This window comes from Pseudophryne corroboree (genome assembly GCF_028390025.1).
Source record: "Pseudophryne corroboree isolate aPseCor3 chromosome 3 unlocalized genomic scaffold, aPseCor3.hap2 SUPER_3_unloc_12, whole genome shotgun sequence".
NCBI lineage: Eukaryota > Metazoa > Chordata > Amphibia > Anura > Myobatrachidae > Pseudophryne > Pseudophryne corroboree.
Window position 1 is genome coordinate 486,583 of NW_026967500.1, and position 24,096 is coordinate 510,678.

The 24,096-nt window shown below is 51.0% G+C and overlaps 1 protein-coding gene across 3 annotated transcripts in view; it reads left to right on the forward strand.

The window, feature by feature from the left end:
• Positions 1-20,104: 20,104 nt before the first annotated feature.
• Positions 20,105-24,096, forward strand: part of LOC134983304 (oocyte zinc finger protein XlCOF6-like) — a 51,277-nt gene continuing 47,285 nt past the window's right edge. For all 3 annotated transcript variants that reach the window (XR_010191623.1, XM_063949017.1, XM_063949018.1), the window contains exon 1: positions 20,105-20,163. The gene's annotated coding sequence lies outside the window, so the exon portion shown is untranslated. The remainder of the gene's footprint in view (positions 20,164-24,096) is intronic.

Sequence of the window (24,096 nt, forward strand, 5' to 3'; positions counted from 1 at the left end):
TAGTACCTGAGTGTGTAAATACAGACTTCAGGATAGCCTCCTGCTTTTTATCAGCAGGTACCTTCAAAGTGGCCGTATCCTAAGACGGCAGTGCCACCTTTTTTGACAAACGTGTGAGCGCCTTATCCACCCTAGGAGATATCTCCCAGCGTAACTTATCCTCTGGCGGGAAAGGGTACGCCATCAGTAACTTTTTAGAAATTACCAGTTTCTTATCGGGGGAACCCACGCTTTTTCACACTTCATTCACTCATTTGATGGGGGAACAAAACACTACCTGCTTTTTCTCCCCATACATAAAACCCTTTTTTTTTAGTGGTACTTGGGTTAATGTCAGAAATGTGTAACACATTTTTTATTGCCGGGATCATGTAACGGATGTTCCTAGTGGATTGTGTATATGTCTCAACCTCGTCGACACTGGAGTCAGAGTCCGTGTCGACATCTGTGTCTGCCATCTGAGGGAGCTGGTGTTTTTGAGCCCCTGATGGCCTTTGAGACGCCTGGGCAGGCGCGGGCTGAGAAGCCGGCTGTCCCATAGCTGTTACGTCATCCAGCCTTTTATGTAAGGAGTTGACACTGTCGGTTTATACCTTCCACCTATCCATCCACTCTGGTGTCGGCCCCACAGGGGGCGACATCACATTTATCAGCATCTGCTCTGCCATCACATAAGCCTCCTCATCAAACGTGTCGACACAGCCGTACCGACACACACACACAGGGAATGCTCTGACTGAGGACAGGACTCCAAACAGCCCTTTGGGGAGACAGAGAGAGAGTATGCCAGCACACACCAGAGCGCTATATAATTTTGGGATTAACACTATATTGAGCGAATTTTTCCCAATAGCTGCTTGTATATACAATATTGCGCATAAATTTTGTGCCCCCCCTCTCTTTTTAACCCTTTGAGCCTGAAAACTACAGGGGAGAGCCTGGAGAGCTGTCTTCCAGCTGCACTGTGAAGAGAAAATGGCGCCAGTGTGCTGAGGGAGATAGCTCCGCCCCTTTTTCAACTGACTTTCTCCCGCTTTTTCTGGAATACTGGCAGGGGTAATTTTACATCTATATAGCCTCTAGGACTATATGTGATGTATTTTTGCCAGCCAAGGTGTTAATATTGCTGCTCAGGGCACCCCCCCCCCCCCCAGCGCCCTGCACCCTCAGTGACCGGAGTGTGAAGTGTGCATGAGGAGCAATGGCGCACAGCTGCAGTGCTGTGCGCTACCTTGGTGAAGATCTAAGTCTTCTGCCGCCGATTTTCCGGACCCTCTTCATGCTTCTGGCTCTGTAAGGGGGACGGCGGCGCGACTCCGGGAACGAACACCAAGGCCAGTTCCATGCGGTCGATCCCTCTGGAGCTAATGGTGTCCAGTAGCCTAAGAAGCCCAAGCTAGCTGCAAGCAGGTAGGTTCGCTTCTTCTCCCCTTAGTCCCTCGATGCAGTGAGTCTGTTGCCAGCAGGTCTCACTGAAAATAAAAAACCTAAAATATACTTTCTTTCTAGGAGCTCAGGAGAGCCCCTAGTGTGCATCCAGCTCGGCCGGGCACAGAAATCTAACTGAGGTCTGGAGGAGGGTCATAGTGGGAGGAGCCAGTGCACACCAGATAGTACCTAATCTTTCTTTTAGAGTGCCCAGTCTCCTGCGGAGCCCGTCTATTCCCCATGGTCCTTACGGAGTTCCCAGCATCCACTAAGACGTCAGAGAAATGCGCGCGCGGGGGCAGGGCGCAGCTACATACGCGCGGGGGCAGGGCGCAGCTACATACGCGCGCGGGGGCAGGGCGCAGCTACATACGCGCGCGGGGGCAGGGCGCAGCTACATACGCGCGCGGGGGCAGGGCGCAGCTACATACGCGCGCGGGGGCAGGGCGCAGCTACATATACGCGCGCGGGGGCAGGGCGCAGCTACATACGCGCGCGGGGGCAGGGCGCAGCTACATACGCGCGCGGGGGCAGGGCGCAGCTACATACGCGCGCGCGGGGGCAGCTACATGCGCGCGCGGGCGCAGCTACATACGCGCGCGGGCGCAGCTACATGCGCGCGCGGGGGCAGGGCGCAGCTACATGCGCGCGCGGGGGCAGGGCGCAGCTACATGCGCGCGCGGGGGCAGGGCGCAGCTACATGCGCACGCGGGGGCAGGGCGCAGCTACATGCGCGCGCGGGGGCAGGGCGCAGCTACATACGCGCGCAAGGGCAGGGCGCAGCTACATACGCGCGCAAGGGCAGGGCGCAGCTACATACGCGCGCGGGGGCAGGGCGCAGCTACATACGCGCGCGCGGGGCAGGGCGCAGTTACATACGCGCAGGGGCAGGGCGCAGCTACATACGCGCGCGCGGGGGCAGGGCGCAGTTACATGCGCGCGGGGGCAGGGCGCAGTTACATACGCGCGCGGGGGCAGGACACGTTACATATGCGCGCGGGGGCAGGACACTGTTACATACACGCGCGGGGGCAGGACACTGTTACATACACACGCGGGGGCAGGACACTGTTACATACACACGCGGGGGCAGGACACTGTTACATACACACGCGGGGGCAGGACACTGTTACATACACACGCGGGGGCAGGACACAGTTATACACACGCGGGGCAGGACACAGTTATATATACACGCGGGGCAGGACACAGTTATATATACACGCGGGGCAGGACACAGTTATATATACACGCGGGGCAGGACACAGTTATATATACACGCGGGGCAGGACACAGTTATATATACACGCGGGGCAGGACACAGTTATAATAAGAATTTACTTACCGATAATTCTATTTCTCGTAGTCCGTAGTAGATGCTGGGAACTCCGTAAGGACCATGGGGAATAGCGGCTCCGCAGGAGACTGGGCACAAAAGTAAAGCTTTAGGACTACCTGGTGTGCACTGGCTCCTCCCCCTATGACCCTCCTCCAAGCCTCAGTTAGGATACTGTGCCCGGACGAGCGTACACAATAAGGAAGGATTTATGAATCCTGGGTAAGACTCATACCAGCCACACCAATCACACCGTACAACTTGTGATCTGAACCCAGTTAACAGCATGATAACAGAGGAGCCTCTGGATAGATGGCTCACAACAACAATAACCCGATTTAGTTAACAATAACTATGTACAAGTATTGCAGACAATCCGCACTTGGGATGGGCGCCCAGCATCCACTACGGACTACGAGAAATAGAATTATCGGTAAGTAAATTCTTATTTTCTCTGACGTCCTAGTGGATGCTGGGAACTCCGTAAGGACCATGGGGATTATACCAAAGCTCCCAAACGGGCGGGAGAGTGCGGATGACTCTGCAGCACCGAATGAGAGAACTCCAGGTCCTCCTCAGCCAGGGTATCAAAATTGTAGAATTTAGCAAACGTGTTTGCCCCTGACCAAGTAGCTGCTCGGCAAAGTTGTAAAGCCGAGACCCCTCGGGCAGCCGCCCAAGATGAGCCCACCTTCCTTGTGGAATGGGCTTTTACAGATTTTGGCTGTGGCTACCAACTGTTCCCTGGATCTTGCCCTTATCAGGAGATCGTCCCAGTAAGGGATAACTAAAACTCCCTTCCTTCGAAGGAGTATCATCATTTCGGCCATTACTTTGGTAAAGACCCGGGGTGCCGTGGACAAACCAAACGGCAGCGTCTGAAACTGATAGTGACAGTTCTGTACCACAAACCTGAGGTACCCTTGGTGAGAAGGGTAAATTGGGACATGGAGATAAGCATCCTTGATGTCCAGAGACACCATATAATCCCCTTCTTCCAGGTTCGCAATCACCGCTCTGAGTGACTCCATCTTGAATTTGAACCTTTGTATGTAAGTGTTCAAGGATTTCAGATTTAAAATAGGTCTCACCGAGCCGTCTGGCTTCGGTACCACAAACAGCGTGGAATAATACCCCTTTCCCTGTTGTAGGAGGGGTACCTCGATTATCACCTGCTGGGAATACAGCTTGTGAATGGCTTCCAATACCGCCTCCCTGTCGGAGGGAGACGTCGGTAAAGCAGACTTTAGGAAACGGCGAAGGGGAGACGTCTCGAATTCCAATTTGTACCCCTGAGATACCACCTGAAGGATCCAGGGGTCCACCTGTGAGTGAGCCCACTGCACGCTGAAATTTTTGAGACGGGCCCCCACCGTGCCTGAGTCCGCTTGTAAAGCCCCAGCGTCATGCTGAGGACTTGGCAGAAACGGGAGAGGGCTTCTGTTCCTGGGAACTGGCTGTTTGCTGCAGCCTTTTTCCTCTCCCTCTGCCACGGGGCAGAAATGAGGAGCCTTTTGCCCGCTTGCCCTTATGGGGCCAAAAGGACTGCGCCTGATAATACGGCGTCTTCTTATGTTGAGAGGCTACCTGGGGTAAAAATGTGGATTTCCCAGCCGTTGCCGTGGCCACCAGGTCTGTTAGACCTACCCCAAATAACTCCTCCCTTTTATAAGGCAATACTTCCATATGCCTTTTGGAATCAGCATCACCTGACCACTGCCGCGTCCATAACCCTCTTCTGGCAGAAATGGACAGCGCACTTACTCTTGATGCCAGTCGGCAAATATCCCTCTGTGCATCACGCATATATAGAAATGCATCTTTTAAATGCTCTATAGTCAGTAATATACTGTCCCTATCTAGGGTATCAATATTGTCAGTCAGGGAATCCGACCAAGCCACCCCAGCACTGCACATCCAGGCTGAGGCGATTGCTGGTCGCAGTATCACACCCGTGTGAGTGTATATACATTTTAGGATATTTTCCTGCTTTCTGTCAGCAGGTTCCTTAAGGGTGGCCGTATCCGGGGACGGTAGTGCCACCTGTTTAGAAAAGCGTGTGAGCGCTTTATCCACCCTAGGGGGTGTTTCCCAACGTGCCCTATCCTCTGGCGGGAAGGGGTATGATGCTAATAACTTTTTAGGAATTAACAGTTTTTTATCGGGGGAAACCCACGCATCATCACACACTTCATTTAATTCCTCAGATGCAGGAAAAACTACAGGCAGTTTTCTCTAACGTCCTAGTGGATGCTGGGGACTCCGTCAGGACCATGGGGAATAGCGGCTCCGCAGGAGACAGGGCACAAAAAGTAAGCTTTTAGGATCACATGGTGTGTACTGGCTCCTCCCCCCATGACCCTCCTCCAAGCCTCAGTTAGGTTTTTGTGCCCGTCCGAGCAGGGTGCAATCTAGGTGGCTCTCATAAAGAGCTGCTTAGAAAAAGTTTTTTAGGTTTCTTATTTTCAGTGAGTCCTGCTGGCAACAGGCTCACTGCTACGAGGGACTTAGGGGAGAGAAGTGAACTCACCTGCGTGCAGGATGGATTTGCTTCTTAGGCTACTGGACACCATTAGCTCCAGAGGGATCGAACACAGGCCCAGCCATGGAGTCCGGTCCCGGAGCCGTGCCGCCGACCCCCCTTGCAGATGCCGAAGTTGAAGAGGTCCAGAGGTCCGGAAACAGGCGGCAGAAGACTTTCAGTCTTCATAAGGTAGCGCACAGCACTGCAGCTGTGCGCCATTGTTGTCGGCACACTTCACACCAGCGGTCACTGAGGGTGCAGGGCGCTGGGGGGGGCGCCCTGGGCAGCAATGTATAATACCTTTTTCTATGGCTAAAATACATCACATATAGCCCTTGAGGCTATATGGATGTATTTAACCCCTGCCATATATCGCAAACTCCGGGAGAAGAGCCCGCCGTTTTAGGGGGCGGGGCCTATTCTCCTCAGCACACAGCGCCATTTTCCTGCTCAGCTCCGCTGTGAGGAAGGCTCCCAGGACTCTCCCCTGCACTGCACTACAGAAACAGGGTAAAACAGAGAAGGGGGGCATATTTTGGCGATATTTTTATATATTAAGCGCATATAACAGAAACAACACCTTTTAGGTTACATTTTTTAGGTTACATTTTTATAGCGCTTTGGTGTGTGCTGGCAAACTCTCCCTCTGTCTCCCCAAAGGGCTAGTGGGGTCCTGTCTTCGATAAGAGCATTCCCTGTGTGTCTGCTGTGTGTCGGTACGTGTGTGTCGACATGTATGAGGACGATGTTGGTGTGGAGGCGGAGCAATTGCCGGTAATGGTGATGTCACCCCCTAGGGAGTCGACACCGGAATGGATGGCTTTAATTATGGAATTACATGATAATGTTAGCACGCTGCAAAAGTCAGTTGACGACATGAGACGGCCGGAAAACCAGTTAGTACCTGTCCAGGCGTCTCAGGCACCGTCAGGGGCTGTAAAACGTCCCTTACCTCAGTCAGTCGACACAGGTACCGACACAGATGAATCTAGTGTCGACGGTGAAGAAAGAAACGTATTTTCCAATAGGGCCACACGTTATATGATCACGGCAATGAAGGAGGCTTTGCATATCTCTGATACTGCAGGTACCTCAAAGGGGGGTATTATGTGGGGGGTGAAAAAACTACCTGTAGCTTTTCCAGAATCAGAGGAATTGAATGACGTGTGTGATGAAGCGTTGGTTAACCCCGATAGAAAACTGCTAATTTCAAAGAAGTTATTGGCATTATACCCTTTCCCACCAGAGGTTAGGGCGCACTGGGAAACACCCCCTAGGGTGGATAAGGCGCTCACACGCTTATCAAAACAAGTGGCGTTACCGTCTCCTGATACGGCCGCCCTCAAGGATCCAGCTGATAGGAGGCTGGAAACTACCCTGAAGAGTATATACACACATACTGGTGTTATACTGCGACCAGCAATCGCCTCAGCCTGGATGTGCAGTGCTGGGGTGGTGTGGTCGGATTCCCTGACTGAAAATATTGATACCCTGGATAGGGACAGTATTTTATTGACTATAGAGCAATTAAAGGATGCTTTTCTTTATATGCGAGATGCTCAGAGGGATATTTGCACTCTGGCATCGAGAGTAAGTGCGATGTCCATATCTGCCAGAAGAAGTTTATGGACGCGACAGTGGTCAGGTGATGCGGATTCCAAACGGCATATGGAAGTATTGCCGTATAAAGGAGAGGAATTATTTGGGGTCGGTCTATCGGATCTGGTGGCCACGGCAACAGCCGGAAAATCCACTTTTTTACCTCAGGTCACCTCCCAACAGAAAAAGACACCGTCTTTTCAGTCGCAGTGCTTTAGTTCCTATAAGAACAAGCGGGCAAAAGGACAGTCATATTTGCCCAGAGGCAAAGGAAGGGGTAAGAGGGTGCAGCAAGCAACTACTTCCCACGAACAGAAGCCCTCCCCGGCTTCTACAAAGCCCTCAGCATGACGCTGGGGCTGTGCAAGCGGACTCGGGGGCGGTGGGGGGTCGACTAAAGATTTTCAGCACACAGTGGGCGCGCTCACAGGTGGACCCTTGGATCCTGCAGGTAGTATCTCAGGGTTACAAGTTGGAATTCGAAAAGTCTCCCCCTCGCCGGTTCCTAAAGTCTGCTTTACCAACGTCTCCCTCAGAAAGGGCGACGGTATTGGAAGCCATTCACAAGCTGTATTCTCAGCAGGTGATAGTCAAGGTACCCCTCCTACAACAGGGAAAGGGGTATTATTCCACACTATTTGTGGTACCGAAGCCGGACGGTTCGGTAAGACCTATTCTAAATCTGAAATCCTTGAACCTGTACATACAGAAATTCAAGTTCAAGATGGAGTCACTCAGAGCAGTGATAGCGAATCTGGAAGAAGGGGACTTCATGGTGTCCCTGGACATAAAAGATGCTTATCTGCATGTCCCAATTTACCCTTCACACCAAGGGTATCTCAGGTTCGTGATACAAAACTGTCATTATCAGTTTCAAACGCTGCCGTTTGGTTTGTCCACGGCACCTCGGGTCTTTACCAAGGTAATGGCCGAAATGATGGTTCTTCTACGAAGAAAAGGCGTATTAATTATCCCTTACTTGGACGATCTCCTGATAAGGGCAAGGTCCAGAGAACAGCTGGAAGTCGGAGTAGCACTAACCCAAGTAGTGCTTCAACAACACGGGTGGATTCTGAATCTTCCAAAATCTCAATTGACCCCGACGACACGTCTGCTGTTCCTGGGAATGATTCTGGACACTGTTCAGAAAAAGGTGTTTCTCCCGGAGGAGAAAGCCAGGGAGTTATCCGAACTTGTCAGGAACCTCCTAAAACCAGGAAATGTGTCAGTACATCAATGCACAAGAGTCCTGGGAAAGATGGTGGCTTCTTACGAAGCAATTCCATTCGGCAGATTCCACGCACGAATATTTCAGTGGGATCTGCTGGACAAATGGTCCGGATCGCATCTGCACATGCATCAGCGGATAACACTGTCACCAAGAACAAGGGTGTCTCTTCTGTGGTGGTTGCAGAGTGCCCATCTGTTAGAGGGCCGCAGATTCGGCATACAGGACTGGGTCCTGGTGACTACGGATGCCAGCCTACGAGGCTGGGGAGCAGTCACACAGGGAAGAAACTTCCAGGGCGTGTGGTCAAACCTGGAGACGTCTCTTCACATAAATATACTGGAGCTAAGAGCGATTTACAATGCTCTAAGCCTGGCAAAACCGCTGCTTCAGGGTCAGCCGGTGTTGATCCAGTCGGACAACATCACGGCAGTCGCCCACGTAAACAGACAGGGCGGCACGAGAAGCAGAAGAGCAATGACAGAAGCTGCAAGGATTCTTCGCTGGGCGGAAAATCATGTCATAGCACTGTCAGCAGTGTTCATTCCGGGAGTGGACAACTGGGAAGCAGACTTCCTCAGCAGACACGACCTCCACCCGGGAGAGTGGGGACTTCATCCAGAAGTCTTCCACATGATTGTGAACCGTTGGGAAAAACCAAAGGTGGACATGATGGCGTCCCGCCTCAACAAGAAACTGGACAGATATTGCGCCAGGTCAAGAGACTCTCAGGCAATAGCTGTGGACGCTCTGGTAACACCGTGGGTGTACCAGTCCGTGTATGTGTTTCCTCCTCTGCCTCTCATACCAAAGGTACTGAGAATTATACGGCTACGGGGAGTAAGAACAATACTCGTGGCTCCGGATTGGCCAAGAAGGACTTGGTACCCGGAACTTCAAGAGATGCTCACGGAGGAGCCGTGGCCTCTACCGTTAAGAAGGGATCTGCTTCAGCGGGGACCTTGTATGTTCCAAGACTTACCGCGACTGCGTTTGACGGCATGGCGGTTGAACGCCGGATTCTAAAAGAAAAGGGCATTCCAGAGGAAGTTATTCCTACCTTGATTAAAGCCAGGAAGGAAGTGACCGCACAACATTATCACCGCATTTGGAGAAAATATGTTGCGTGGTGTGAGGCCAAGAAGGCCCCAATGGAGGAATTTCAATTGGGTCGATTCCTACATTTCCTGCAGGCAGGATTGTCTATGGGCCTCAAATTGGGGTCTATTAAGGTTCAAATTTCAGCCTTATCGATTTTCTTCCAGAAAGAATTGGCTTCAGTGCCTGAAGTACAAACCTTTGTCAAAGGTGTACTACATATACAGCCCCCGATTGTGCCTCCAGTGGCACCGTGGGATCTCAACGTAGTTTTGGATTTTCTCAAATCCCATTGGTTTGAGCCGCTCAAATCGGTAGATTGAAGTATCTTACATGGAAAGTAACCATGCTACTGGCCCTGGCTTCAGCCAGGAGAGTATCAGAGTTGGCGGCTTTATCGTACAAAAGCCCATATCTGATTTTCCATTCGGACAGGGCAGAACTGCGGACGCGTCCTCAGTTTCTGCCTAAGGTGGTTTCGGCTTTTCACTTGAACCAGCCTATTGTGGTGCCTGCGGCTACTAGCGACTTGTAGGACTCCAAGTTGCTGGACGTTGTCAGAGCATTGAAAATATATATTTCAAGGACGGCTGGAGTCAGAAAATCTGACTCGCTGTTTATCCTGTATGCACCCAACAAGATGGGTGCTCCTGCGTCTAAGCAGACGATTGCTCGTTGGATCTGTAGCACAATCCAACTTGCACATTCTGTGGCAGGCCTGCCACAGCCTAAATTTGTAAATGCCCACTCCACAAGGAAGGTGGGCTCATCTTGGGCGGCTGCCCGAGGGGTCTCGGCATTACAACTTTGCCGAGCAGCTACGTGGTCAGGGGAGAACACGTTTGTAAAATTTTACAAATTTGATACTCTGGCTAAGGAGGACCTGGAGTTCTCTCATTCGGTGCTGCAGAGTCATCCGCACTCTCCCGCCCGTTTGGGAGCTTTGGTATAATCCCCATGGTCCTGACGGAGTCCCCAGCATCCACTAGGACGTTAGAGAAAATAAGAATTTACTTACCGATAATTCTATTTCTCATAGTCCGTAGTGGATGCTGGGCGCCCATCCCAAGTGCGGATTGTCTGCAATACTTGTACATAGTTATTGTTACAAAAATCGGGTTATTATTGTTGTGAGCCATCTTTTCAGAGGCTTCTTCGTTGTTATCATACTGTTAACTGGGTTCAAATCACAAGTTGTACGGTGTGATTGGTGTGGCTGGTATGAGTCTTACCCGGGATTCAAGATCCTTCCTTATTGTGTACGCTCGTCCGGGCACAGTACCTAACTGAGGCTTGGAGGAGGGTCATGGGGGGAGGAGCCAGTACACACCATGTGATCCTAAAAGCTTACTTTTTGTGCCCTGTCTCCTGCGGAGCCGCTATTCCCCATGGTCCTGACGGAGTCCCCAGCATCCACTACGGACTATGAGAAATAGAATTATCGGTAAGTAAATTCTTATTTTTTCTCACCAAACATAATACCCTTTTTAGTGGTACTGGTATTATCAGAAATATGTAAAACATTTTCCATAGCCTCAATCATGTAACGTGTGGCCCTACTGGAAGTCACATTCGTCTCTTAATCGTCGACACTGGAGTCAGTATCCGTGTCGGCGTCTGTTTCTGCCATCTGAGGTAACGGGCGTTTTAGAGCCCCTGATGGCTTTTGAGACACCTGGACAGGCACAGGCTGAGTAGCCGGCTGTCTCATGTCATCAATCTTTTGTAAAGAGCTGACACTGTCACGTAATTCCTTCCATAAGCTCAGCCACTCAGGTGTCGACTCCCTAGGGGGTGACATCTCCATTACAGGCAATTGCTCCGCCTCCACACCATTTTCCTCCTCATACATGTCGACACAATCGTACCGACACACAGGACACACACAGGGAATGCTCTGATAGAGGACAGGACCCCACTAGCCCTTTGGGGAGACAGAGGGAGAGTATGCCAGCAAACACCAGAGCGCTATATATATACAGGGATAACCTTATAGAAGTGTTTTTCCCCTTATAGCTGCTATTTTATTAATACTGCGCCTAATTAGTGCCCCCCTCTCTTTTTTAACCCCTTTCTGTAGTGTAGTAACTGTAGGGGAGAGCCAGGGAGCTTCCCTCCAACGGAGCTGTGAGAGAAAATGGCGCCAGTGTGCTGAGGAGATAGGCTCCACCCCTTTTTCGCAGACTTTTCTCCCGCATTTTTATGGATTCTGGCAGGGGTTAAAATACATCCATATAGCCCTGGGGGTTATATGTGATGTATTTTCGCCAGCCAAGGTGTTTTTATTGCTGCTCAGGGCGCCCCCCCCCAGCGCCCTGCACCCTCAGTGACCGCAGTGTGAGGTGTGTATGAGGAGCAATGGCGCACAGCTGCAGTGCTGTGCGCTACCTTGGTGAAGACTGATGTCTTCTGCCGCCGATTTTCCGGACCTCTTCTTGCTTCTGGCTCTGTAAGGGGGCCGGCGGCGCGGCTCTGGGACCGGACTCCGAGGCTGGGCCTGTGTTCGGTCCCTCTGGAGCTAATGGTGTCCAGTAGCCAAGAAGCCCAAGCTGGCTGCAAGCAGGCAGGTTCGCTTCCTCTCCCCTTAGTCCCTCGATGCAGTGAGCCTGTTGCCAGCAGGTCTCACTGAAAATAAAAAACCTAAAACTAAACTTTCACTAAGAAGCTCAGGAGAGCCCCTAGTGTGCACCCTTCTCGGCCGGGCACAAAAATCTAACTGAGGCTTGGAGGAGGGTCATAGGGGGAGGAGCCAGTGCACACCAGGTAGTCCTAAAGCTTTACTTTTGTGCCCAGTCTCCTGCGGAGCCGCTATTCCCCATGGTCCTTACGGAGTTCCCAGCATCCACTAGGACGTCAGAGAAATATACACGCGGGGCAGGACACAGTTATATATACACGCGGGGCAGGACACAGTTATATATTCACGCGGGGCAGGACACAGTTATATATATACGCGGGGCAGGACACAGTTATATACACATGCGGGGCAGGACACAGTTATATACACATGCGGGGCAGGACACAGTTATATACACATGCGGGGCAGGACACAGTTATACACACGGGGGGCAGGACACAGTTATATATACACGCGGGGCAGGACACAGTTATATATACACGCGGGGCAGGACACAGTTATATATACACGCGGGGCAGGACACAGTGTATACAGTGAGTTGGGGTATTGGGGTCTGCACTGTGCAAAGTTCATCATATTGTGGGTGCTCCCAATGGACCAAATAGGCCCACGTACATACAGTAGAGAAATACAAAGGATTTGGAAGGTGCACTCGCACTAGTAAAGAATTGTAGAACCTTCTTCTTTAAAATCACCAATACTTTTATTGTCGACGTTTCGGTCTGATAACAGGCCTTTTTCAAGACAGGTGATATATCATCTTCATCAATTCATCATCATAGACAACTCATATGTAGTCTTCAAAAAACACAGTGGTATATAGTCATTCATTTCTTGGACGTGACGATCATGAATACAGGCACAGTTGAGTTATACTCTCTATCGTAAAACCTACGGATCGCAATCAATTACTACTAGCGACTAGCCATCATCCCTCAGCTTTAAAAGAGAGAGTTTTCCCACTTCACAGTACTTGAGAGTAATGAGGTTGAATTCTGATCCTGTGCGCAGAGATGATCAATGTAATGAGATCACTACACGTTTTCTAGAACGTGGCTATTCTCCTAAATTATTACGGGGGTGTAGACACAGAGCTGAACAAACAATTATGGGGACTAAACCTAAAAGGAAAATGCAGGAGCGCCTGATCTTTCCTACACAGTTTGATGGGAATGCCACGAGGATGAAAAAGGCATTGCATCACCATTGGCCAATTATTAAATCAGATGAGTCTCTACCCTTCACGAAAACGGGGGTACCAATGATGGCTTATAGAAGGGGAGCTAATCTCAAACAGCTTCTCATGAAACCTAGATCGTTTCCTGAAGAAGACCCCATCAAGACTCCATGGACTACCTTGATGCAATCTAAACCGGGATGTTTTTCATGCGGCAGTTGCACTACGTGTCGGTCCATGATTACAGGTCCGACATTTAGTCACCCGCACACTGGAAAAACCATCCGATTAAAGTACCATCTACACTGCCGTCTTGACTTTATTATATATATACTGAAGTGCCCCTGTTGGTTGTATTATGTTGGCCTTAAGACACGTGTGTTTCGTGATCGTATGGCCAATCACAGGTCTTCCATACATACGGCTATTCTCACGGGTAAAACTGATAAGCCAGTGGCCTGCCACTTTTTGGATGCTAGACACCAAGTGGCATGCCTTAAATGTAAAATAATTGATTGGATCCCCCCAAATCTAATGGGGGGGGGGTCGCTCCCTGGCTCTCAAACAGCGAGAGTGTTATTGGATACACACTTTAGATACTGTAGCCCCTAGGGGACTTAATGAAGCAAATTCTTTACACCCCTTTCTTTAAGGGCCATTTATTGACCGTGTGATGTGGAGCCTCACGTGGTATATAGCAGACCTGTAAGTTGGCAGATGGGCTTCTTCCTACATTGAAGCCTTTTTGTCAATTAAAAAAATTTTTTGTATGTGTAGTAATTTTTTGCACTTTTTGATTATAGGATCATTGTTATGTGAATGTCTCACCGGCCTCCGGGGTAGCCGAACAGAACTTTGGACCACTGTAATTTGCAACCCTAATAGTGCGTAGAGTACGCGTGAATTTATATGCGATGACATAGGCACATTGGGATGGTTGGATGCTCGAGTATATTTTTTTCCCAGGTGATATATAAACAATATTGGGCGAGTTTGGTTTGTTGACTTAAGGAGATAAATTTCACTCCTTAATAACAATCTGGTGCTTTTGTAGAATTTGTTGGTGGGTGCACAAGGTGTACCTATGAATAGTGCCATTGAGGGGTTTTAATTTTCCACTCTCCTACTGGACATGATGGGTATTCTATTAGATGGTTTAATATTGGGCGTAGACCGGCTGTACCCTGGCATCGATTGGAGGGGACAAGAAAATCTTTATGATTTGGAATATTGTTATGGGGAAGTGTGGAGGCACGATCCCTATGTCATTGGGTCATTACACCTATGTCTTTTGAGCCCTGATGTGCTAGCATGACGACTCCGCGGTTACGGCATTCGGATGTACACTTCCGGCAGTTGAACCGCACGTAAGTACCGTTGGAACGCATGATGACGCGTTTCCAGCGGTGCTGCACCGGGATCTTATGTGTGCGGCGTGGGCCGTCGCGGGGGGATATGCGATGTGGCGGCTGGGTGTGCAGGTGAAGGGCAGTGCGTTTGGCACATTCTGGAGTTCGCTTGATTTAGAAGTTGGCTGTAATAGGAGTTTATTAGGTTGCAAGTGTGATTTCCGGAATGGACGTCACTTCCGGTCCACGCGGTTTAAATAGCTTAGATGTTTATGGGGACGGCGTGCAGCAATGCCTGTGGCGTCCTCGGGCTAATGTAAGTACTGATGTGGTATTTTGTACTATTATGGGTTGTATAATGACATGTTTACAAATACTTAGTGAGGATATTATTTCCCTTAGGTGTTGGTAGGTGGACTTTCCTAAACCAAATGCCTCCTACAATATTGCTGCATTAGTCCTTTGGCTACTTAAAAAGGTATGAGACTGTTATTGATAACATGTTGGATGTAAGATAGCAGTGGTGGATATTATTAAGCCCTATGTATAAACGTGTATTTACAACCTCTCTTGACAGATGGAGGTAGCTTTTTAGCGTACTTGAGTGTCCTGACATAAGTGATGCCCGGTGTGGATTCCTTGATGTAGTGTTCACTCTAGGTGTCTTTCACAGGGCGCTGCGCCCTGCCCCTTTTTTAGACACCTGAATGCCGCCCTGCCCATTTGTGTGCGCCCTCCCGCCCCGCACTTTGCTGCCCGCCGGACCCCGCCAAGCCACCGGACACATTACTGCAGTAATCCAGTGTGCTTAATCACAGTCACACTGTCTCCCTGCATGAGAGACAGAGACCTCCGCGGCCCGCCCCGTCTGTACCGCCCCATCTGTCCCGCCCACCTCGTCCGTCCCGCCCGCCCACCTCGTCCGTCCTTAGTTGTCAGCCGCCGCATCTCCCCTCCTCTGCGAGAGACAGGAGGGCTGGGTTTGCCTCTCCCGCCGAGGCAAACCCAGCCCTCCCTCCTCTCTGTGTGCATGGCCAGACACCCGCGGGCAGCCCCCATCTCCCACCAGCCAGTGCCACTGGCCAGCGTACCCATCTACCGGAGTGTGACCCTCAGCTGCCAGAGTGTGAGTAAGTAGATACACACAAAGCAATGAACATGTATTTTAATGCATTGCCATATCCTGCCCCCACCCCCTGCATGTGACCCCATTTACCCCCAGCCTTTGTGTGTGGCACACTTTACCCCCCTCACCCTGGTTTGTGCGCCCCCCCCCCCCCCCCGTGTGTGTGACACCTTGTGCCCTCCTGCCCCCCCCAACCCCCTGTGTGTGGCCCCACTACCCCTTGTCTTATGTGTGTGCGGAACCATCTACCCCCCCCCCCCTCCTCCTCCAATGTGTCTCAGTGCTTTCTACCTGGTGCAATGTTTCTCGGTGCTCTCTACCTGGTGCAATGTTTCTCGGTGCTCTCTACCTGGTGCAATGTTTCTCGGTGCTCTCTACCTGGTGCAATGTTTCTCTGTGCTCTCTACCTGGTGCAATGTTTCTCGGTGCTCTCTACCTGGTGCAATGTTTCTCGGTGCTCTCTACCTGGTGCAATGTTTCTCGGTGCTCTCTACCTGGTGCAATGTTTCTCGGTGCTCTCTACCTGGTGCAATGTTTCTCAGTGCTCTCTACCTGGTGCAATGTTTCTCAGTGCTCTCTACCTGGTGCAATGTTTCTCGGTGCTCTCTACCTGGTGCAATGTTTCTCGGTGCTCTCTACCTGGTGCAATGTTTCTCAGTGCTCTCTACCTGGTGCAATGTTTCTCGGTGCTCTCTACCTGGTGCAATGTTTCTCAGTGCTCTCTACCTGGTGCAATGTTTCTCGGTGCTCTCTACCTGGTGCAGTGTGTCTCAGTGCTCTCTACCTGGTGCAGTGTGTCTCAGTGCTCTCTACCTGGTGCAGTGTGTCTCAGTGCTCTCTACCTGGTGCAGTGTGTCTCAGTGCTCTCTACCTGGCGCAATGTGTATAACGTGCTCTGCCTGGCGCAAAGTGTAGAATGTGCTCTGCCTGGCGCAAAGTGTAGAATGTGCTCTGCCTGGCGCAATATGTATAACGTGCTCTACCTGCTGCAATGTGTATAACGTGCTCTACCTGGTGCAATATGTATAACGTGCTCTACCTGGTGCAATGTTTCTCGGTGCTCTCTACCTGGTGCAATGTTTCTCGGTGCTCTCTACCTGGTGCAATGTTTCTCAGTGCTCTCTACCTGGTGCAATGTTTCTCGGTGCTCTCTACCTGGTGCAGTGTGTCTCAGTGCTCTCTACCTGGTGCAGTGTGTCTCAGTGCTCTCTACCTGGTGCAGTGTGTCTCAGTGCTCTCTACCTGGTGCAGTGTGTCTCAGTGCTCTCTACCTGGTGCAGTGTGTCTCAGTGCTCTCTACCTGGTGCAGTGTGTCTCAGTGCTCTCTACCTGGCGCAATGTGTATAACGTGCTCTGCCTGGCGCAAAGTGTAGAATGTGCTCTACCTGCTGCAATGTGTATAACGTGCTCTACCTGGTGCAATGTGTATAACGTGCTCTACCTGCTGCAATGTGTATAACGTGCTCTACCTGCTGCAATGTGTATAACGTGCTCTACCTGCTGCAATGTGTATAACGTGCTCTACCTGGTGCAATGTGTATAACATGCTCTACCTGCTGCAATGTGTATAACGTGCTCTACCTGCTGCAATGTGTATAACGTGCTCTACCTGGTGCAATGTGTATAACGTGCTCTACCTGGTGCAATGTGTATAACGTGCTCTACCTGCTGCAATGTGTATAACGCGCTCTACCTGCTGCAATGTGTATAACGTGCTCTACCTGGTGCAATGTGTATAACGTGCTCTACCTGCTGCAATGTGTATAACGCGCTCTACCTGCTGCAATGTGTATAATGTGCTCTACCTGCTGCAATGTGTATAACGTGCTCTACCTGGTGCAATGTGTATAACGTGCTCTACCTGCTGCAATGTGTATAACGTGCTCTACCTGGTGCAATGTGTATAACGTGCTCTACCTGGTGCAATGTGTATAACGTGCTCTACCTGCTGCAATGTGTATAACGCGCTCTACCTGCTGCAATGTGTATAATGTGCTCTACCTGCTGCAATGTGTATAACGTGCTCTACCTGGTGCAATGTGTATAACCTGCTCTACCTGCTGCAATGTGTGTAACGTGCTCTACCTGGTGCAATGTGTATAACGTGCTCTGCCTGGCGCAAAGTGTAGAATGTGCTCTGCCTGGCGCAATATGTATAACGTGCTCTACCTGTCGCAGTGTGTATAACGTGCTCTACCTGGTGCAATGTGTATAACGTGCTCTGCCTGGCGCAAAGTGTAGAATGTGCTCTGCCTGGCGCAATATGTATAACGTGCTCTACCTGTCGCAGTGTGTATAGGAGGTTCTACCTGGTGCAGTGTGTATTAGCTGCACTATTGTGTGGTGTAATGTGAATTGCCACTATTATGTGGCCATGCCCCTAACCCCACGAAAAACAACGCCCCTAAATTTTCGCCTTTGGCGCGCACTGCCCATTCTTTATCATGTGGGAATGGGAGGACCAAGCATTATAGTATGTACCTAATTTTGCCCTTCTAATTGAAAAATGTGCCCTCCCGAACGAAAAATGTGCCCTCCCGAATGAAAAATGTGCCCTACCCGTGATCAGCACCCTGCCCTAAAAAATTCCTAGAGTGAACACTATTGATGTTTCTCAGGTATTAAAAGGAGGATGGTTATACCCTCTAGGAACACTTCCAATGGATGTCTGTTGGTGATGGGTCCAATAGTGTCACTGTCGGGTGCCCACGGGGGCCGGTGAGGCATATTGCTTGTGACTGTATACCACTGTGTTTTTTGCAGACTACAAATGAGTTGTCTATGATGATGAATTGATGAAGATGATATATCACCTGTCTTGAAAAAGGCCTGTTATCAGACCGAAACATCGACAATAAAAGTATTGGTGATTTTAAAGAAGGTTCTACAATTCTTTACTAGTGCGAGTGCACCTTCCAAATCCTTTGGAGTTCTCTACTATATATATATATATCAGTGTAAGTATATATGCAATAAGTACTGACCAGTGTTGCCAACTATTAAATGAAAAACAAGCAACTGATGACTAAAAAATAAGCCCAAAACAAGCTCAAACCGTTACTAAAAAGCTGCCAAAAAAGCCCAACTTAAGTTTTTGGATATAGTGTAATTATTGGTGCTATGTCTGGCTGCTGGATGGACTGAAGATAAGTTCTGGATCTTGAAGTCAGGTGGATAGTTTCAGTTTCTTGAACTTTTTCTTCTGGTATCTGGTTCTCAAGTCGGGATGGTAATGATATCCCGGCAGACGGGGTGCCAGGGGTCAATATACCAACAGCGGCATCCTGGCCGCAAGAATACTGGCAGCGGGGCAAGCGCAAAGAGTGCATTCGCCACGGCACGGTGGCTCACTGCAGTCACCACAGGTTTTATTGTCACTCTATGGGTGTAGTGGACACCCATGAGTGGGAAAACCCGTGGCGAGCGCTGACGGCATTCCCGTCAGTCAGGATTTCGGCATCAGGATCCTTAATGCCGGGATCACGACAGCTGGGTAACTACATCCCCTCCAGTCGGTGGTAAGGGGGATACTGACGGGGGCGATCTTAACACAGACGGCTCAGCACACATTTCTCCCCACGCTCAGCACAGTGCGATGCGAGGGGGGATGACGACGGGGTCCGCTCACTTCACACAGCGGCCCACTAGATTGAGTCTGCATGCAGGCTCAATCTAGCACTGGCGACAGACGTGTCATGGCTGTTTTCAGGGCCAGCCAATGATGTTGCTGCATTTCCTGCGATTGGAAACATGGCGGCGGTGCCGCTGCTTATGTATAGGCCGGGGTCAGTCACTATGTGAATTGCGATGGCATGGCGGGGCAGCACCACACATGCCGGGTGGTCTCGCCCTGTTCTGGGCGGCCCCCTGCGTGCCATTCTGGTGCTCGCAGATTTTGGTAAAATAGTAAAATCTGCGACAAACTCTGAATAATCTCCTCACCCTGCAGAACAGCGCTCCATCACTATCATCATCTCACTGTCACGTCACAGCCATGTGACACAATGTCACACCCCAATTATTCTATTCATCCGCAGCTTCTCACCCGTCTCTGATGGGCGGTGCCAGTAATAACATAAAAAAAATAAAAAATATAAAAAAAGCCCAAACACAAGCAACCACCAAAGAAACATAATATAAATGTATATATATAGATATAGATAGATATATATAAATATAAATAAAGCAACTTGGGGAAAAAACTATGCTACTGACCTGTATATACTGGAGGGGAGCGCATGGGATTATGGGTAGGCACAGCCGCAGTCACTAAGCAACCAGTAGCTCTCCTGCTCATAGGCTGTAGTATCCCGTCACTCATCTTCTAGCCCCGCCCACACCTTATTTCATACACCAAGAAGTCAACATACAGCCCCGCCCACTCTACTCGCCATTGGTCGGACTGTCCCGTCACTCATCGTGACATGTGTAGGAGGGTGAGGGGGCGGGGCTGCGAGCAATGGGCGGGAGAAATGTGACTGAGTGACTGGACCCTGCGACCAATAGCTAGAGACAGGGGCGGGGCTGGCTGAGTGACGGGTTGCTACAGCCTATGAGACAGTGGGCGGGGCTGGTGGCTGATCCCATGCTCTAGACGGTGACCCGGAAACAGTACCCCGCCCCTTCCTGTACACACAGCTCCGCCCCCGGTCTCCTCCAGGTAATGGCCGCTGCCCCCTCTCCTGCCTCTTCCCTGTCTCCTGCCGGGCAGGGTGTATGTGCTGCAGTGTGTGGTGCATGGGGAGTATATTACCCGTGTCATACACACACAGCACTGCTCACACTGATGTCACTGCTCATACAAGCTTGTTACACATAGGGGGAGGTATACACACATAGGGGGCGCTATATACACATAGGGGGCGCTATATACACATAGGGGGTGCTATACACACATAGAAGCACTATACACACATGGGGGGCGCTATACACATGGGGGGCGCTATACACACATAGGGTGGCGGTATATACACATAGGGGGCGCTATACACACATGGGGGCGGTATACACACATAGGGGCACTATACACATAGGGGGGCGCTATACACACATAGGGGGCGCTATATACACATAGGGGACGGTATATACACATAGGGGACGCTATACACACATAGGGGGCGCTATACACACATAGGGGGCGCTATACACACATAGGGGGCGGTATACACACATAGGGGCACTATACACACATGGGGGGCGCTATACACACATGGGCGGTATACACACATAGGGGGGCGATATACACTCATAGGGGGGCGCTGTACACACATAGGGGGGCGGTATACACACATAGGGGCACTATACACACATGTGGGCGCTATACACACATAGGGAGCGCTATACACACATGGGGGGCGGTATACACACATAGGGGCACTATACACACATGGGGGGCGCTATACACACATGGGGGGCGGTATACACACATAGGGGGGGGCGGTATACACTCATAGGGGGTGCTATACACACATAGGGGGGCGGTATACACACATAGGGGGCGCTATACACACATAGGGAGCGGTATATACACATAGGGGGCACTATACACACATAGGGAGCGCTATGCACACATAGGGGGCACTATACACACATAGGGGGCGCTATACACACATAGGGGGTGCTATACACACAGGGGGGCGGTATACACACATGGGGGGCGGTATACACACATGGGGGGCGGTATACACACATGGGGGGCGGTATACACACATAGGGGCACTATACACACGGGGGTGCTATATACACATAGGGGGGCGCTATATACACATAGGGGGCGCTATATACACATAGGGGGCGCTATACACACATAGGGAGCGCTATACACACATAGGGGGCGCTATACACACAGGGGGGCGGTATACACACATGGGGGGCGGTATACACACATGGGGGGCGGTATACACACATGGGGGGCGGTATACACACATAGGGGGTGCTATACACACATAGGGGGCGCTATATACACATAGGGGGCACTATACACACATAGGGGACGGTATACACACATAGGGGGTCGCTATATACACATAGGGGGCAGTATACACACATAGGGGCACTATACACACATAGGGGGCGCTGTACACACATAGGGGGCGCTATACACACATAGGGGGCGCTATACACACATAGGGGGCGCTATACACACATAGGGGGCGCTATATATACATAGGGGGTGCTATACACACATAGGGGATGGTATACACACATAGGGAGCGCTATACACACATGGGGGGCGGTATACACACATAGGGGGTGCTATACACACATGGGGGGCGGTATACACACATAGGGGGCGCTATACACACATAGGGGCACTATACACACATAGGGGGCGCTATATACACATAGGGGGCACTATACACACATAGGGGACACTATACACACATAGGGGACGGTATACACACATAGGGGGTCGCTATATACACATGGGGGGCGGTATACACACATAGGGGCACTATACACACATAGGGGGTGCTGTACACACATAGGGGCGGTATACACACATAGGGGGCGCTATACACACATAGGGGGGCGCTATATACACATAGGGGGTGCTATACACACATAGGGGATGGTATACACACATAGTAAGCGCTATACACACATGGGGGGCGGTATACACACATAGGGGCACTATACACACATGGGGGGCGCTATACACACATGGGGGGCGCTGTACACACATGGGGGGCGGTATACACACATGGGGGGCGGTATACACACATGGGGGGCGCTATACACACATGGGGGGCGCTATACACACATGGGGGGCGCTATACACACATGGGGGGCGCTATACACACATAGGGGGCGCTATACACACATAGGGGCACTATACACACATAGGGGGTGCTGTACACACATGGGCGGTATACACACATAGGGGGCGCTATACACACATGGGGGGGCGGTATACACACATAGGGGACGGTATACACACATAGGGGACGGTATACACACATAGGGGCGCTATACACACATAGGGGGCGCTATACACACATGGGGGGCGGTATACACACATAGGGGCACTATACACATAGGGGGGCGCTATACACACATAGGGGGCGCTATATACACATAGGGGGTGCTATACACACATAGGGGACGGTATACACACATAGGGAGCGCTATACACACATGGGGGCGGTATACACACATAGGGGCACTATACACACATGGGGGGCGCTATACACACATGGGGGGCGGTATACACACATAGGGGGGCGGTATACACTCATAGGGGGTGCTATACACACAGGGGGGCGCTATACACACATAGGGGGCGGTATATACACATAGGGGGCACTATACACACATAGGGAGCGCTATACACACATAGGGGGCGCTATACACACATAGGGGGTGCTGTACACACATAGGCGGCGCTATACACACATAGGGGGCGGTATACACACATGGGGGGGCGGTATACACACATAGGGGGTGCTATACACACAGGGGGGCGGTATACACACATAGGGGGCGCTATACACACATAGGGGGCGCTATACACACATAGGAGCACTATACACACATAGGGGGGCGCTATACACACATAGGGGCACTATACACACATAGGGGGTCGCTATATACACATGGGGGGCGGTATACACACATAGGGGCGCTATACACACATAGGGGGCGCTATATACACATAGGGGGCGCTATATGCACATAGGGGGCGCTATACACATATAGGGGATGGTATACACACATAGGGGGGCGCTATACACACATAGGGGGGCGCTATATACACATAGGGGGCGCTATACACACATGGGGGGCGGTATACACACATAGGGGCACTATACACACATAGGGGGTGCTGTACACACATAGGGGCGGTATACACACATAGGGGGCGCTATACACACATAAGGGGCGCTATACACACATAGGGGGGCGCTGTATACACATAAGGGGTGCTATACACACATAGGGGACGGTATACAGACATAGGGAGCGCTATACACACATGGGGGGCGGTATACACACATGGGGGCGCTATACACACATGGGGGGCGCTATACACACATGGGGGGCGCTATACACACATGGGGGGCGCTATACACACATGGGGGGCGGTATACACACATAGGGGCACTATACACACATAGGGGGTGCTGTTCACACAAGGGCGGTATACACACATAGGGGGCGCTATACACACATGGGGGGTGCTGTACACACATGGGGGGCGGTATACACACATAGGGGGCGCTATACACACATAGGGGCACTATACACACATAGGGGGCGCTATACACGCATGGGGGGGCGGTATACACACATGGGGGGGCGGTATACACACATGGGCGCTATACACACATAGGGGGCGGTACACACACATAGGGGGCGGTATACACACATAGGGGGTGCTATACACACATAGGGGGGCGGTATACACACATAGGCGGCGCTATACACACATAGGGGGTGCTATACACACATAGGGGCGGTATACACACATAGGGGGCACTATACACACATAGGGGGCGCTATACACACATAGGGGGTGCTGTACACACATAGGGGGCGGTATACACACATAGGCGGCGCTATACACACATAGGGGGTGGTATACACACATGGG